The 14,702-nt window shown below is 43.0% G+C and overlaps 1 protein-coding gene across 2 annotated transcripts in view; it reads left to right on the top strand.

The window, feature by feature from the left end:
* Ptprn2 (protein tyrosine phosphatase receptor type N2) overlaps positions 1–14,702 on the top strand; it is a 733,386-nt gene that overhangs the window by 351,974 nt on the left and 366,710 nt on the right. The gene's annotated exons all lie outside the window — the stretch shown is intronic.

The following is a 14,702-nucleotide window of genomic DNA, read 5'->3' as shown; positions in this document are numbered from 1 at the left end:
CATTGTCTCAGAGGTAGAAAATCCAGGACACGTGGGCTGGTACTTGCTGATATCATCTGCATTTTTATGGAAGCACTAGTTATGCCTAATATGTTTTGTTAATGGTTATGTAGCTGTCAAATAAATCCCATTATTTCTTATTACATCATTAGAGACCATTAAAACGACATTAGCATGCTGATGTAATTATGCCAGCAGACATACAGCGACCACTGTTACGATTTTATAACTGATCATGGCTGTCCTGGGCTGGCTGATGAATGCTGCTTTTCCCTGCACCGTCTCCTCAGGTGGGAAGACTGGGATGAGCAAAGGTGCTGCTGAGAGCTTGGCGTGTAGCCAGTCCTCTGCATGGGCACCACTGAGCCTTGCGCTGAGCTAGGCTGCATCGAGTCCTGGGTCTGCCCAGACAGTGCAGGCCCTGAGAGCCTGAGGCTATGATGGAGATTTATGGATCTCATCTTTGCAGACACAGTTCTGTTTCTCACCAGTGTGCTTGTTTGTAGCAGTAACTGAGGTGCAGCCATGGGCATTCTCACCTGACACTTCGTGGGGTCTCCTGGGGAGATATCAGCTCTCCATGTGGCCCTCGTCCCCTTGCTCCCTGACCTGTGCCCTACCATTCTACCCTCTAAGGAGCAGGCAATCTGTGAAGCTTGTAGACTTTGAGAGATTGTATTTCAGTGTTTTTACTAATTGCCCCCAGCCTTGTCATTTTGTCTCAATAGTGTGTGAAATAAAGAGGTGTCTAGGACAGGTAGGAGTGAGAGCTACCTCAACTCCTTGGGGCATGCATGCAGTGAGTTGTTTCTGTGGCCCAAGGTAAATGACCACCAGGATTCGGCCTGGGGTAAATGGATACCTCTAGAACAATGCCTTCAGCAGGAGGACCCAGAAGCTTTAGGAACACCTCAGTAAAGGTATCGTTTGTAACTTGGGTGCCTACAGCCGGCTCTCCTTTCCATACAACAAGTGGCTTGCCCATGGTGCCCAGCCATGCCACCGGGTCAAAGTGAGTTCTGTCTTCATTGCTCACCTGGACAACCAGAAGATTCCAAAGGGCTGATCTTGGGACCAGAGACGAATACTTCTGGTTCCCTTGAAATAGCACCAAGGAATTATGACAGTGCCACAGTCCTGTCTTTAGACTAAACAGGCAGTAGCAAGGATAAGCTGTTGTATTTTTGAAAGTCATTATGGGAGAGTAGTGGTCCCTTCTCAAAGCTCAAAGCTTGTGCTTTGGCCAACAGCATTAACATTTCCTATGCTACCTAAGGAACTCAGTTACGTGAAATAATGCTGTAATTCCAGAGGAGAAAACGTGGCTCAGTGTTTCTCAAACCTTCCAAGTGGTGAAGGACAAGGCAAGCTCTGGAACCTTTCAGGAAGCCATGTAGTTTCCTGATCTGCTGTCATTAGCTCTACACCTTATAGAACCTACAATGAGTAGTCCCCAGGTGACATGGTTGGTCCTGGGGCTACAGATATGACAAGAGATAGTTCACAGGAGAATTGAGAGCAGGATCTGATGGGAGGCCTTGGGATGTGGTGCTGATGTGGTATCCCAAAGTCATCCAAAGTATCGAAAGAGAGAGTGGTACCACCTCCCTTACCATTATAAGGTTCAGCCTACCCACTAGTCCATCATCTATCCATCCATCCATCCATCCATCCATCCATCCATCCACCTATCCATCCATCCATCCATCCATCCACCTATCCATCCATCCATCCATCCATCCATCCATCCATCCATCCATCCATCCATCCATCCATCCATCCACATATAATAAGACTCTCCCACAAAATCAAGGTATCAAACAGACAAAGCACATGGTGTTCTATCAGGCTAAGGTGGAAAATGTGCTATCAAGCAATTCAGTCAGAAATCTACTAAAAGTTATTAAGTTAATCTCTAAACATCTTTCAACAAAGTTCCTTCACTGAAAAGAATGGGTTTTTACATTTGCCTTAGCTACAAAGTATCAATATTAGAAAATTAACCTTCAAACTCTGTTATTTCCAGGTGTACCTTGGCTATCTTATACATAAAAGGTCAAGAGAATCTAGAAGCTGAGCTTGTCTTTAAACTAACTACAGTGTAGTGTTTATAAAGACAGCTGCCACTGTATGTAGGAAGGTCTTAAAGTTTGCCTGGAGCCTCCTAATCCTGTGTTGGGTAGGAGTCATGATGAGAGAGAAAAAGGGTGGGAGGGAGAGAGAGAGAAAGAGAGAGAGAGAAAGAGAGAGAGAGAGAGAGAGAGAGAGAGAGAGAGAGGAGAAGAAGAAGAAGAAGAAGAAGAAGAAGAAGAAGAAGAAGAAGAAGAAGAAGAAGAAGAAGAAGAAGAAGAAGAAGAAGAAAGAGAGTGGGGGAGAGAGAGAGAGAGAAACTATCCAAATCCAGCATAATGGAACTCCTATTAGCCAGACTTTCACAGTGCTTTTGCTTTAGAAATAGTTTAAAATAATAATAAAAAAATGAGTTCTCATCAGGAACTTGTTTGCCTGCTCCATTTTTGATGGAATAGCAGGTCTGAGTGTGGACTGAACTTAGGATGTTATGACCACTTGATTTAGAACACTGTGGACAGACACACAGTCTCTTACAAGATTCGTGTCCATTTTCTGATATTACACAGAATGTTATAAACTATTTAACACTAACAGTAAGAGACAGGCATCTAAATAGCCTTGAGTTGAGTGGGGCTGTCATGCCCAGCACTGGTGTTAGTGTTAAGATTGACTGGTTTGTTTTAGAAGCTTTGGGCAATAGGAGAGAATGCTCTGGAAATTACACAAGTATTATAGTTATTATAGTTAATATTATAGTGTTATAGTTAAAATTCTGCCCAGCCCTTCTGTGCTTTGTTAGGGTGGGTTATAATCATGAAAGAGGAGTGACTGTGTGTTTGTGTGACATGTCCACTGTACTATGTCTAAACAGAGATGAGGACAGCCATAGTACTGCTGAAACACATTCCACCTATAAAGAGCATGTGAGGGTTTCTAATTAGTTTAGCAGTAGTTTTAAATGAAGGAATTCCGTAAAGTGTCAGGAGTATAGGTTTTCCTAGCTCGCATGTATAGAGTGTCATGCCCACTCAGATATGTCAAAGACCCCTTCTTTCATAGACCAAAGGTTACCAATTCCTCCTTTGTTTTTGTTTATTTGGTTTATTTGGGTTGTTTTCTTTTTGTTTTTTTTTCTTTTCTTTTTCTACTGTCCATAATATTACCTTCCCAGCAAGTGAATGTGGTTGCAGGCCAGTTGATGGTTTTACAGGGAGTCAGAACAGACAGGTGTGCTCCCACACCAAGGGTCCTCTACTTTGGGATGCACTGGGCACTAGCAGGTGAGTCAGTGGCCCCCTCAAGGTCTGCCCCATAGCAACTGTCTACAGATGGTTCCTAAAGTACAATTTTTTTTTAAAAAAAATATTATTACTTTTTTAAAAACACAAACTATCTTTTTTCATTTTAAATACCAATCTAAGTTCCCACTCCCTCCCCTCTTCCCATTCCCTTCACATACTCCCAACTCGATCCCCCATCTATTCCTCAGAGAGAGTAAGGTACACTGCTTTGGGGAAGGTCCAAAGCCCTCCCTACTATATATAGGCTGAGCAAGGTATTGATTCAAAGATAATAGGTTCAAAAAATCCAGTACAGGCAGTAGGGATAAATCCTTGTGCCACTGCAAATAGCCCCACAGTCTGCCATAGCCATACAACTGTCACCCACATTCAGAAGGACTAGTTTGGACCTATGCTGGTTCCTTATCTTTCTTGCTGGAGTTGATGAGCTCTCATTAGCTCAGGAATACATAACTAAACATAATAAAAAGCAATATACAGCAAGTCAACAGCCAACATCAAACTAAATGGAGAGAATCTCACAGCGATCCCACTGAAATCAGGAACAAGACAAGGTTGTCCACTCTCTCCATATCTATTCAATATAGTTCTTGAGGTTTTAGCTAGAGCAATAAGACAACAAAAGGAGATCAAGGGGATACAAAAAGAAGTCAAACTCTCACTATTTGCTGATGATATGATAGTTTACATAAGCAAACCCAAAAATTCTACCAAGGAATTTCTACAACGCATAAACACTTTCAGCAATGTAGCTGGATACAAGATTAACTCAAAAGAATCAGCACCCCTCCTTTATACAGATGATAAATGGACTGAAAAAGAAATCAGAGAAATATCATGCTTCACAATAGCCACAAATAGCATAAGATATCTCAGAGTAACTCCATCCAAACAAGTGGAATGCTTTTATGACAAGAACTTTAAATCTTTGAAGAAAGAAATTGAAGAAGACACCAGAAAATGGAAAGATCTCCCATGTTCTTGGGTAGGTAGAATTAACATAGTAAAAAATCACAATCCTACGAAAAGCAATCTACAAATTCAGTGCAATTTCCATCATAATCCAAGCAGAATTCTCCACAGACCTCGAAAGAAGGGTACTCAACTTCATATGGAAAAGCAAAAAACCCAGGATAGCCAAAACAATCCTGCACAATAAAAGAATTTCTGGAGGCATCACAATTACTGACTTCAAACTCTACTACAGAGCTACAGTACTGAAAACAGTCTGGTATTGACATAAAAATAGACAGGAGGATCAATGGAACCAAATCAAAGACACGGATTTTAATCCACACACTTTCAAATACCTGACTTTTGACAAAGAAGCAAAAGTATGCAATGGAAAGAAAGCAAGCTTATTTAACAAATTGTGCTGGCGTAACTGGATATCAACATGTAGAAGAATGAAAATAGATCCATAGCTCTCACTATGCATAAAACTCATGTCCAAATGGGTCAAAGACCTCAACATAAAACCAGCCACCCTGAACCTCATAGAAGAGAAAATGGAAAGTACACTTGAATGCATTGGCACAGAAGACCTCTTCCTAAATATAATCCCAGTACACAGACACCGAGAGAAATAATTAATAAATGGGACCTTGTAGTATGAGGACTGGCTTGTTGGGGTTTCTGTCCCACCCGGTACCCCACAACCAGCAATTCCCAAAGAAAATAACACGGAGTCTACATTAGGTTATAAACTGATTGGCCCTTAGCTCTGGCTACTTATTAACTCTTATAACACATATTACCCCATTATCCTTATCTACATTAGCCACATGGTTCAGTACCTTTTCTAGATGGTCAGCTCACATGTTGCCTCTTCGGTGGTCTGGGCAGGAATGGCGGAGGGAGCTTCCTGCTTCCCAGAATATTCCTGTTCTCATTGCCCCGCCTCTACTTCCTGTCTGGTTGACCCACCTATACTTCCTGCCTGGCCAGTTAGCGTTTTATTAAAATACATGATTGACAGAATACAGATAATTCTCCCACACCAGGACCTCCTGAAACTGAAAAGCTTCTGTAAAGCAAAGGGCATGATCAGCAAAACAAAATGACAAACTACAGGATGGGAAAAGATTTTCCCCAACCCCACATCAGACAGAGGTCTGATCTCCAAAATATACAAAGAACTCAAGAGATTGATCATCAAAAGAACAAATAATCCAATAAAAATGGAGTACAGACCTAAACAGAGAACTCTCAACAGAAGAATCTAAAATGGCTGAAAGACACTTAAGGAAATGCTCAACATCCTTAGTCATCAGAGAAATGCAAATCAAAACAACTCCAAAATTCCATCTTCTATGTTTAAGAATGTCCAAGATCAAAAACACTGATGACAACTTATGTTGGAGAGGTTGTGGGGTAAAGGAAACACTCCGGCATTGCTGGTGGGAGTGCAAGCTGGTACAACCCCCTTGGATGTCAGTGTGACAATTTCTCAGAAAATACTTCAACAAGAGATTCTGAGAAATATCAAAGCAGAATTCCAAGTTCCATTGATTTTTCCCACTTTCTGAAGAATGTGGCAGCATGCAGTCAAACCCCCAAAAAGAGGCAGTAAAGAGTGGCAAAAGAAAGCAAGCATAGGACTTATGTAACAGGCATTGGAACCCTTAGGAGTGTGTCAGCATAAGAATAGGAATTTACAAATAATCTTCTCATTTATGGAAAAGCACCTGTTCATGTAAACCACTTTGCATTTCCACACACAGCTTTTTATATAAGGGAACATAAATGCTAACATCTACCAATGACTTTTAACAAAGCAGTATCAACAGATAAGTGTAGCCTTTACACTGTGTTCTATGAACATGAAATAAAACGTATATGATTCCCAGCCTTGATGATTTTACAGTAAGAATCAAAGTAAGACAAGTTTGTAAGTCAGAGAGAAAACAGGAACCAAATACTTGGGACACAAAGGAGCATGAGATCACAGAAGTGGTCCCATAATCCGGCTGGAGGCTTTGGCTGCCATAGCATAAACTCTCTCTTCACAAGATCTCCTAGAGTAGGAAAAAGATGTGATTTGTGTCAAGTGAAGCATGACTGAGGAGAGGCTGAGGGGATTTGAAAGTGGGAAGAAAATATTTTTGTCAGAAAGAAGAAAAACAAAGACTTTGATAACTATAACATGTGTTTCATAATGTTTAGAAAACGTAATTAAGAGACAAATCCTAAGCCGGGCAATTGTGGCAAGCAGGACTACAGGAGAAGCCAGCCATCACATCTGATGTAAACTCAGACAGGAAATGATTTATATATTACATACAGGACTTGGCCTTATAAAAAATAATGCTGCTATGAACATAGTCAAATAAATGTCCTTGCAGTATGATTGAGCATCCTTTGGATATATATATGCCCAAGAGTGTTATTGCTGGGTCCTGAGGTAGGTTGATTCCCAATTTTCTGAGAAACTGCCATACTGATTTCCAAAGTGATTGTACAGTTTGCATTCCCACAAGCCATGGAGGAGTGTTCCCCTTACTCCACATCCTCTTCAGCATAGGCTATCATTGGTGTTTTTTTTTTATCTTAGCTATTCTGACTGGTGTAAAATTGTATCTCAGAGTTATTTTGACTTGTATTTCCCTGATGACTGAGGATGTTGAACATTTACTTAAGTATCTTTTGGCCATTTGAGATTCTTCTGTAAAGAATTCACTATTTTTGGCTGGATTATTTGTATTATTTTGATATTTATTTTCCTGAGTTCTTTATATATTTTGGAGAGCAGTCTTCTGTCTGATGTCAGGTTAGTGAAAATCTTTTCCCATTCAGTAGGCTTCTATTTTGTCTTATTGACTGTGCCCTTTTCTTTACAGAAGTTTTTCAGTTTTAGAAGATCCCATTTATTTATTGTTGATCTCAGTGTCTGTGCTACTGGGGTTATATTTAAGAAGTTGTCTCCTGTGCCCTTGCATTTAAGGCTACTTCTCATTTTCTCTTCTATCAGGTTCAGTGTAGTTAGATTTATATTAGGGTCTTTAATCCATTTGGACTTGAGTTTTGTGTTTGGGAATAGATATGAATCTTTTTGCATTCTTCTGCATGTTGACATCCAGTTATGCCAGCACCATTAGTTGAAGATGCTTTCTTTTTCCATTGTGTATTTTTAGTTTCTTTGTCAAAAATCAGGTGTTCATAGATGTGTGGGTTAATATCTGGATCTTTGATTTGATTCAATTGACCAACCTCTCTGTTTTTATGCAAATACCAAGCTGTTTCATTACTGTAGCTCTATAGTAGAGCTTGATGTCAGGGATGGTGATGCCTCTGGATTTTTTTTATTTTACAAGATTGTTTTGGCTATTCTGGGTTTTTTATTTTTCCATATGAAGTTGATTATTGTTCTTTCAAGGTCTGTGAAGAATTGTGTTGGGATTTTGATGTGGATTACATTGAATCTATAGATTGCTTTTGGTAGGACTGCCGTTTTTATTATGTTGATCCTACCTATCAAAGAGCATGGGCGATCTTTCTATTTTATGGTATCTTCTTCAATTTCTTTTTTCAAAGAAGTAGCAACTGTCTACAGATGGTGCCTAAAGTACAAATCTTAAAGTCATAGGCCAGGCAAAAACAGAAGTGACCTTCACTCTGTCCCCCTCAGTCCATTCCTGGCAGAACAATGAACTAGTGTACAGGGCAGGGCAATTCTTGGGCTATGTGAGACCATGCATAGGGTCAACGGCTGGTGTGGGTGGCAGAAAATGGAGGAGTTGGCTCATCTGACTATGAGCAGTGGTTTAGAGTATCAGTTTATATAGATAGCTGTGATAAATGTGTCTACTCCATTATGCAAAACCACTTGCCAAACTGCCAGAACACCTCATGTGAAAGTCTGCTCCTGCTGTCTGATCTGCTTGGGAGGCAGAGGCAGAATCCTGATTTTAATGTGAGAACAGGCAACATAAGGACTCTATTTTTCTCCCTACTGATATTATACACAAACACCTGTAGGAGGGTCTTCTTTCTATGTGTTGCTTTCATTGGTCAAATAAAGAAACTACCTTGGCATTTTGATAGGGCATAATTTAGATAGGTGGAGTAAACAGAACAGAATGCTGGGAGAAAGGAGGCAGAGGCAGAGAGTTGCCTGCTATGAAGCTGCCAGATCAGACATGCTAAATCTTTCCCAGTAAGCCACGAGCTCATGGTGACATACAGATTATTAGAAATGGGTTGAATCAAGATGTGAGAGTTAGCCAATAAGAGACTAGAACTAATAGGCCAGGCAGTATTTAAATGAATACAGTTTCCATGTGGTTATTTTGGGGGTTAAGCTAGCCAGGCAGCAGGAAGCGATCTGCTGCTCCTTTTACAACAAACACCCACACGCATATACACATACACACACAATCCACCCATATATATGTGTGAATATATATACATACACAAACACACAAACACCCCACACACATACACACACACTCCCCACATATATATGTGTGACTATATATACATACACAAACACACAAACACCCCACACACATACACACACACTCCCCACATATATATGTGTGACTATATATACATACACAAACACACAAACACCCCACACACATACACATACACACTCCCCACATATATATGTGTGAATATATATACATACACAAACACACAAACACCCCACACACATACACATACACACACTCCCCACATATATATGTGTGACTATATATACATACACAAACACACAAACACCCCACACACATACACATACACACACACTCCCCACATATATATGTGTGACTATATATACATATACAAACACACAAACACCCCACACACATACACATACACACACTCCCCACATATATATGTGTGACTATATATGCATACACAAACACACAAACACCCCACACACATACACATACACACACTTCCCACATATATATGTGTGACTATATATACATACACAAACACAGAAACACCCCACATACATACACATACACATACACATACACACACTCCCCACAGATATATGTGTGACTATATATATACATACACAAACACACAAACACCCCCCACACGTACAAATATACATGCTCATTTAAATGGGGGGGTTGGTAATTGTGTCTCTCTCTAGTTCTAGAGGACCACATAGCTTATTACTCGACAAGGTAGTACATGCACAGAAGGATAAAGCAAGAGGATTAAAGTTTGAAGTCCTGCCTGAACCCCATCGTGGGACTTTGCCTTCAAAAGGAAACAAACTAAAGCCTGACTAAGAAAGAAGCCAAACAACTATAAAGGCCTAAAACAAATACCTTTCAAAGTAGATCATATTATCCCAGTTTTATAAGTTCCTCACTATTCAGTGCCAAAGTCAGAGGGCAAGAACGTCCGCAGTTGTCCAGTGGGACCCTGAAGGTCCACGTCATGGTCTCTGCAGTTGTACCAGGAAGGAGGCAGGGAGATCAGTACTGGGTGTGAAAATGCTTCCGCACGGCAGCAGGAACAGTGAGTCCTTGTTTGCACATCTGTATGTGTGGATTTATTTCAGTGCTGTGTCGTGTTCATGGCCATGCCTGGCCACACAGGACACACCCTGGCTGCCAGCGTTCACGTTGTCACGCAAAGCTGCAGGGGGAGGCGCTCATACTGAGAACAGGGGTCCCTCCTGCAGTCTGATTAGTGCTACATCGTTCACATTGTTGGCAAGATTTCATCTGGTGCTTTGCCAGTTTAAAATGCCCCTGAGCATAGTGCTGAAGAACTGCCAAACTGCAGTGTCATATGGAGGAAACATGCATGTCTTCAAGATTGCATGCAGCCTGTGAGCTCAATACTAGACACTCACCAGTGTGGAGTGAAAGGGGTCGATTTGTTCATTTCTGTTCAAGACGAAGCTCTGTGTCCCCACCACACTGTGGCCAGAGCTCCAGCAACCTGACCTGCTTCCCTGGGGACAGCATCTCTCTGGTGTTCACTGTGTCCCGTGACATCAGAGAACACAGTTCTCAGGGATAATGAGATTGTCTGCCGTGTGTTCTCAGTAATTATCGCTGAATCTGAAGGGAAACTTGAAAGTCACAGAACAAAGCGAGTGCCTTGGTTTCCCAGCTGTACCTGGGCATTTCCTCTGGCTCAGTGCTCAGCTTTCTTCCTGTCTGCTAGGGAATCATCCTAATTATACCCCAGTTCTGATCTTTATTTGACTGCTGTGTGGTATGCAGTGTGTGACACTGTGACCCGTTATCGAGCAGTAAGACCCTTGGGTAGGAACAGGAGCCCTCCTCTGTCCATGCTGGACTTTCCACTGCTCAGTCTTGGGGAGGTGTTGTGCCAGAAACTGTAAGTTCCTGAGTGTGACACCCCATCATACCCCAAAGACACTAGTTTGCAGTAGTTTTACTAACCTCTGGCTCTTGCAGTCTTTCCTCCCTGTCTTCTGCAATGTTCCCTGAGCTATTTGGGAGGGTGCTTGTTATATCTGTCTAGTTTAAGGCCAACTGCTCCACAGTTTCTTATCCTTTGCGTTTTGACCAGTTGAGGGTCGATTAATCCCCATGCACTCTATACACTTAGAAGTTATAGCCTGTCAATCAGCTTGAGGACCGGCTTATCCTGTACATATAAAAGCCAGAGTCAGCCTATTTGCAGCTCAGGACGTCCCTTGCTATACCAGGTTCTAGCGGTAGAGATAGCCAACCAACTGCTGTGCTGTAGAGCTAACCACTAACATCAGTGGTCCTCTGTATGACCACACAACTAACTTCCAGTGTGGTTCGGTAGAAATTGTCACATCCTAGAGAAGATTCTAACAGTTCGTGTGGGCCAGGAGGAGTGACTTTGGGAGAAAGGTTGGCCCAGGAGTTTCTGGTGCAGGTAGATCATTGCAGCTCTTATCCCAAGGGTCACTGCCATTGTCATCAGAGCAGATTTCTCCTCAGGCCCTGCAGAGCCTCATGCAATGACCCTCACTCACTGAGCATTTCAGTGTCTGTCATTTTTCCTCCCTTAAAGTCCTAAGCCCAGCCTCTCCTTTTGCTTTCTCAGCAAGCCCTTTGGAGCGCTCCCAGAGTCTCACAGATCTGGTCACACCCACTCAACCAGGGAGGCTCTGCAGGAAGTTCCTGAGTGACACAATGGAGGTGGAGTGTCCCATTCTGAACAACCATAATTGCCACACTGGCAAAAGAACATGAAGATGCCTGGGTTCTCTGTAGAACCGAGGATTACAGACAGCAGAGACATAGATTCCCAATACAGGAACTAGGGCGCTCCTTAGGCGGATATTTCTGTATATTGTGAGCATTGTGCATAACCAGCCAACCATTAGGGGGACATCATGGGTCCAAGCATGGCATAAGATGTGGTGGTTCCTGTCTTTGGTTCTTGTCCCTTTACCCTGAGCATGCAAGGCCAGGGGCTCTTTTTCATAAGCAGGAAATACACATAGGATCTGTGAAGGTTGTTCCTAAATGCCCAGTGGCATTGACAAGGACACAAGTGACATTTTGTCTGCCCAAGTGCCAGACTTCTACTAGGGAGTTCTCGGATACCATAAGGCTTGTTTTCAGCCACACTGGCCTTCATTGATGGATACTCTGCACAGGTTCTTGAGAGACATCAGAGAACCCTCGTGCCTAGTACGGAAACTACTATGATACAGAAGTCCATGTGGTCTAGTATTGTGGAATATGACTTTAACTATGTAAAAATCTGCTGTAGTTGCTGAACTATGTGAAGATGTGTTACATTTATCTATTTATGTTGTGGATTATTGCTTTAGCTATAGAAAGATGTGTTGTATTTGTTTATATTGCACTTGTCTAATTATGTAAAGATGTGTTGCTGTTTTACGTTGGCTATATAATGCACCTGATTGGTCTACTGAAAAGTTAAATAGCTAATAGCTAGGCAGTTAAGGCATAGATGGGGCTGGCAGGCAGAGAGAATAAGTAGGGGGAGAAATCTAGGCTTGAGAAGAGAGAACAAGAAAGACACCATGACCCTGCAGTCAGACAGCTGCCAGCCAGGCATGGAGGAAACATGAAAGTAGGACATACAGAATGAAAGACAGACAAAACATAGATGGAGAGGCACAGGTTGAATTACTTTATAAGAGCTAGTGGGACAAGTTTAAGATAAGACCAGGCATTCATAACTAAAAATAAATCTCCATGTCAGGATTTGGGGTCTGGTGGTATGAGAGAGCCTGTTACTGTCTGGGGATACAGGACATGTTCAGGTTTGCACTCGGGTCTCAGACAACCGTCTGTCATGAGCGTTCCCGGACATGGTGAGGAGGGGGCCACCAAAGATGCAACATGTCAGCATTTAGAGATCATGGATGCTACCTATCTCCAGAGTTCTCAGCAAATGGGCCCAATACTTTCCTTCCTAGAAATCCCTTCTGGAGATGCAAAGCCAAGAATTCTTTGGGAGGTATGCAGGTGCAGACATCTGTGCCTTCCTTCAGGAGAAGCGGGGGCTGTCGAGGCTAATCTTCTGGCTGAGAAAGATATCTGGGGATCTGGGGACATTCTCTGGTAGGATAACTGCATCCTCTGAAGCTATTCCATCATAGAGCTACTGGCATGCTTCCTTAGTGTGTCTGGGAATGCCCTGTAGGGAGATTCTCAGAAAGGGATCCCAGGCACCCAAGGCACACTGGAGTTCTGAGGAGGTGACTGCTGTGTACCCTGGTGTCATCTCCCAGATGTGTGTGGCTTCCGTGGCTGAGCATTTCTCCTATGAGTAAGGACTTTCTCAGCATCAAGAGAATTCTAGACCTAAGTGCCCTGACTCTATCACAGAGACTAATAAGAATCACCCCAGTGCTTCCCAGAGGTGGGAAGCTAAGAATGGTCTGGAGTAACTCACACTACAGTTAAGCACTGGGTATCAGATGCTTATAGGTAAAGTACTTTCTAGAAGGTGTTAGAAAGAGACTTTATCACTGGGAGGTGATAGACATGACATGTGAGGAGGGATCATGCCCCCGACAAACACTGGCCTGAATAAAACCAGGAAGGGTGCTGACTGAGCTCCCCTAAGAGCTGGGAGTGAGAGCCTGTGGGCAAGGCACGTGTCGGGACAGTTGTGGTCTGAGCAAGGTGGTGGCAGCCACTCCCTATGCCCACATCAATACCATGGTAACTTCCAAGGTTCTGGATTCTCAGACAAGAAAGCCTACCACAGAAGTTCCTCCATCTTGTCATACAGTGAGACCAATTTGGACTAGATGACACTGGAAATATAATGCCAGGATTTCCATGATTTTAATAGAACTTGAGTTCTGGCTGTCGATGATATAAGGCCTGGAGGTTAGTACTCCTCAGAGAAGATAACTACTCAGTAGAGATTTTACCGAGCCCAAAGTGGTGCTGGATTGCTGGAATGGCCATCATCTGCCCTGCTGTAGCAAGGCAGCATCCAGTGTGCAGGAGTCCGGGACTGCCTGGGGGATGCTGAGTCTGAGGTCCTGGCAGCTGAGGTGAAGACACTGTGAGCAGAGATCATCTCAATCCACAGCCAAGGGGGAAGCTCAGAGAGAGGTGCAGACCCAGCATCCGAGTTGGTTGGGACTTTAGGTAAGGGAAAATGGCAGCCAAGTCTGCACTGAGAGGGAGGAGGGAGGACGGGGCTGGGGGTGTGCGGTAGCTTCATTGTCATGGGCAGTTTTATACTTTAGCAAAAGTGTGAGGTGGTGAGGGGTGGTTTCACCTGGACTCTTTCCACACCAGGACTTCCTCAGCTACCATCGCCCACCACAAGTTGCTGCTTTTCCTATTGTTAACCTATCAGGAATTTGCCTTCAGAAGGTCCTTTAGGTGTCCCTTTCATGAAGAGTCTTAGGGCCATTGTTTGTGGAGCAGGGTTCACTTGCCTTCAAGAGCAGACACCACCTACCCAGTCCTGTGCTTGCTACATACAGTGTCTTGCTCCTGTATACAAGGGGTCCACAGATGATTTCCACTGTAAAGTGACACATTCCTTCAAAATCATGTTCAGCGTGGCCTCTCGTAAAGTTTCAGGCATTTTACTCACTCCTGCCTAGCAAGTCCCCGACAGCGGCTTTTTGTATTAAGTAGTTCCTAATGATGTGGGGGGTGGCTCCCGTGGGAAGAAGTTTGAAGACCACTTCTGCCCAATCTGCCCTTGACTCTGGTGCTCAAGACTGAAGCTGTTTTCCATAACAGCTTCTCCTTTACACTTGCAGGAATTCCTGTCGGCCACTGTTGGCTCTGAGTGCTTTTCTTCTAATGAGAGTACATCCCTAGTGTAATAGTGTATGTGTGTGTGTGGGGGGGGGCAATGTACTTGTGAGTTAGTGAAAAGTAAAGTCATCAGTAGAATGAC

The sequence above is a fragment of the Myodes glareolus genome, chromosome 11, assembly GCF_982192425.1.
Source record: "Myodes glareolus chromosome 11, mMyoGla1.1, whole genome shotgun sequence".
NCBI lineage: Eukaryota > Metazoa > Chordata > Mammalia > Rodentia > Cricetidae > Myodes > Myodes glareolus.
Note: the sequence above shows the minus strand (reverse complement) of the source record. Positions and strands in the feature narration are given on the sequence as shown.